This window comes from Photinus pyralis, unplaced genomic scaffold (assembly GCF_008802855.1).
Source record: "Photinus pyralis isolate 1611_PpyrPB1 unplaced genomic scaffold, Ppyr1.3 Ppyr1.4_LG6, whole genome shotgun sequence".
In the NCBI taxonomy this organism is placed as follows: domain Eukaryota; kingdom Metazoa; phylum Arthropoda; class Insecta; order Coleoptera; family Lampyridae; genus Photinus; species Photinus pyralis.
In genome coordinates, this window is record NW_022170663.1 from 7,561,371 (window position 1) to 7,565,381 (window position 4,011).

A 4,011-nucleotide genomic window follows, 5' to 3' on the forward strand; every position below is an offset into this window, starting at 1 on the left:
AAAATACTGTTTACTTTTAATTAAAACTGTTGTTCATTCCAGTGCTCAAAACGTCACCATTATGAAAAACATTTTGAAGGGGCAACTGTCCTACTGAAATACCCTGGTAGCATGGAACCTGGGCGCAAGTGTCCTGTCACAAACTATAATGCGGCATTAAATTTATTATCTTGCATAATGTAATTTGTAAATGGTATTTACATAAAAGTAAGGAAAAAGACACATTACTGGCGAGGAAATATTGATGTACGAGGCCCCTTTGGGGCCGTACTTTCATTTCGGAGTCAGGTAATGTAAATTTACTTAATAAATTTTACCGGAAACCGTATTTTAATATAAAATTTCAATTTTTATTTAGAACATTTGATGAACGTCAATCTGTCAGTGATGACAGGAGTCATTACAGACATGTAGTAATGTGACAGGTGTGACCGAAAAAGTGACAGGCTGCTGGAAAAGTAGTCTGGTCTGCCTCTGTCATGGAAACTAAACTTTCCTGACATAAAGTAGGCATGAAAATGAAGATTTCAACTCGATTTTGGGTAATAGTTATTTACATAAAAGTCAGGAAAGTAATACATCACTGGTGAGGAAATATTTAAGTGCGAGGCCCCTTCGGGGCCGAGTACTTTAATTTCCGAGTTAGGTAATGACATTTTACTGACGAGTTTTGTATTACATTTTACCCGAAATCGTCTTTTAATACAAAATTTCAATTTTTATATAGAACTTTTGATTAATGTCAATCTGTTAGTGATGACAGGAGTCATTATAGACATTTGCAAATGTTACAAATGTGGCCGGTAAAGTGACAGGTGCGGCCAGCTAAGTGATAAGCGGCAAGAAACGTAGCCTGCTCTGCCTCTGTCATGGAAACTCAAATTTCCTGACAGAAAGTAGGCATGAAAATGAAGGTTTCAGGACGAATTTGGGTAATAGTTATTTGCATAAAGGTCAGGAAATGACACGTTACTAGCGAGGAAATATTAAAGTACAAGGCCCCTTTCGGCCTTTGAGACCATACTGACATACTTTAAGCTCTATATTTTAGGTTAATACATTTTTTAGGATTAAGAAATACGTCTTCCGGTACGTAGATAAACGGCACCATCTCTAAAATGTAATATATTATTCGTAGTTCGGGTGGAATCCCTTAAACGTACGATACTGTTGGAAGCTATTTAATATAATCAGATGGAATCACGTGTATTATAAAGCGATTAAATTATCCAACGTACGGGATCCTAAGAACTGAGCCCTATTTAATTATAATTAAAGTCTCAATAACGCTTACACGATAAATCATTTTGAACAAAATTGGATTCCAAGATTATTGTTTCGAAAACACTCCGTTTATCCTGCAAAAAGCGAAAGCTCACGGTCTTAGTGAAATTTCATTTTGTTACCGAATTTAACACCGACTCTACGTTTCCAAATGATTTTCTTTTGTTCTTTTAATGCCCGCGCTATTGGTTGATCGAGTTTGTAATCGGAAATCGGATTCGTGAGGATTACGTCTTACTGACCGAATAACGCTGTCTACGAAGACGAATAATAAAAAACGTCAAATTTGATTACTTAAGTAAAGCCTTGCCGATTTTTCCCATTGAAAGTTGGAATAGGTGAAACTGCGTGCCCTCATTCGCAAATACTTTGAATGCGCGCAATTTTTACGTTGCCAACCAAGAATAAAATGAAGTTTGAGATTCTTTGGCAAGTTTCCCGACAGCATATTCGATACTGGCGCTAGTGCTTCTTAATATTAATTACCGTGTTACTGTAAATTAATATATTTCATATTAAATTACGTACAAATTTAATCAAGTGTTTATTTCAACGAAAATAAATTCACAAAGTTACTTTTATGCCGAGGACGCAAGCAAAAACGATTTTGAAAAAAGGTTCGTAAAAAGTCACTGAGTTTAACTTCTTGGTCTAAAAAAAATGCCTAAAAAGTATGCGATCCTTCTTGGTTTAAGTTACGGCAACTGACCAAAAGTCAAAATCCCCAAAACTGAAGCTACGGATCCTCAGATGGAAGGCGAAAAAGAGAATGTGATTATAAAGGCATTTTGCAATATTTGCAAATGAGTTTAAAAATTTAAATCTCTCTGAGCAATTTTTCGGGGTGGAATATCTTCCCATTGCGGTTGATCAGTTAATAATATTTGCCTGTAACAAGCCTAATTGTTCAGAAACTACTACAAATAACGTTATGTGAGTAGTTAAAGGCTTAACAATTAATGCCTTCATTATGTAAAGAGCCCTACACGTTGTTTGTGTGCGAGGATAACGAAAGGCAAACGAAAATTCTCGCTTCTATTATGAGCAACCCCTTCACTGCATTTCCATTCTTATTGTAACAAACAATGTTTTTCTCGACGTTAAAAATGACATTTCTCGTTGAGAAATGGAACATAAATGTGGACATAAAGCGAGCAGATAAAAAATCTCGAAACTAGTGCTTTCAAAATGTATACATAATAAAAAAAAAACGCGAAAAATGACGATCAAGTAAAGCAAACGTAAAATCCATTAAAATAAATTTATTATGCTCTTAACGAGCGTTTTGCATCGTAGCTATAAGATTAATTAAATTTTGTAAGTAACTTCTTTGCGTTCATTAATCTAATTTCTTTTGTCATTTTCTGACGTTTTTAATATGATACAGCATAACTTATTCCTATTGACTTTTTCTGTCTAGGTATTTGCTCACGGAGTGACTTTTCAAAAATTAAAAAACCAATCTTTAAATTGTTAATTAAAGAAATCAATCAATCTTTATTAGACACCGAAATGGCAAAGATTCTTGCAATTCTCATTTCTTCCACCACCACGCTCGTGCTTCTCCTTGTCCTTTCCACCTTTTGGCAATCCCATAACATGTGTTCTCCTTCTCTAGTCTTCATTTATTCCTTCCCTCCTCCCAATTTCCACATCTGAATCTCGCCAAATGTTTTTATTCCTTCCAATAAATAATTTGGTAACCACTGTCCTTCCACCCCCATATTTTCGCCCCGTACATGAGCACCCTTCTCACTATTGCATGGAACAAGTATTTTGTTCTGAAATTGTTCTTCAAACCTCTCTCTCTCTCTCTCCTATTGACCACACTTGTCTCAGTGCCACCACTCCCCTTTTTCCTTAGTTTTCTTATTTGGTCATTTGTCTTATTATTTCTTTGCATTTGGTACCATAAACATTTAATTTCTTTAACCTCCCTCCACTTCCATTCTATTCCTCTTTTCTTTCTACTACCCTTCCCAAATGTGATCATCTTTGACTTTTCTATATTTAGCTCCATTCCTTTCCCTTCCAAATACCTCTCCATTCTTCCCATCATTATTACCTCTGTTGCCATGATCACTGCGTCTTACAAAAATCGGTACTAGACACCTTAGTTCCATTCTGCGGTTAAACCCCTCCCTTCCACACCTTTTTCATAGATTTCTCATCCTTTCCTGGACCCTTGACTTATATCTCGTCTCCTTCGCCGCTTTCCCTTTCTTCATTTTTTTGAATTGTCGCCCGATCTACTGTCTTGTAATCCCATCTCCTTCCACCTCCTCTTTTCAAATATATTCCATATCCCCCTCTTTCCCCTGCTTTCTTTGTAGTACCTTGATGAAATATCTTTAATTGTATTTTCCCCTCATGTGTTTTTTTTTTGTTTCTTCCTCTATCATCTTCCAAAAATCCTTCTCTGTTTTTATTTCCCTGATTCGTTCTTCGTGTTTTTCCTGTTTTCCATCTTTTTTAATTAACAATTCTAATAGTGAAATTACACATCGATTACCCAGGTAGCCAAAAACCCGAACGAATTTCCCACTATTATTTTTACCTGTGTTTTTACTAAGTACTGACTCTTTTTTATATCGGGTGTAGTAATTAAGTCCATGTTTTTTCATCGCGCTAATTGGAATCGTTATATTCACGAAAGCACAGAAGAAAGGGGTGGGGCCAACTATCAACATCCTACTGACCAACCTCCTCCTGATCAAAAGAGCTAGT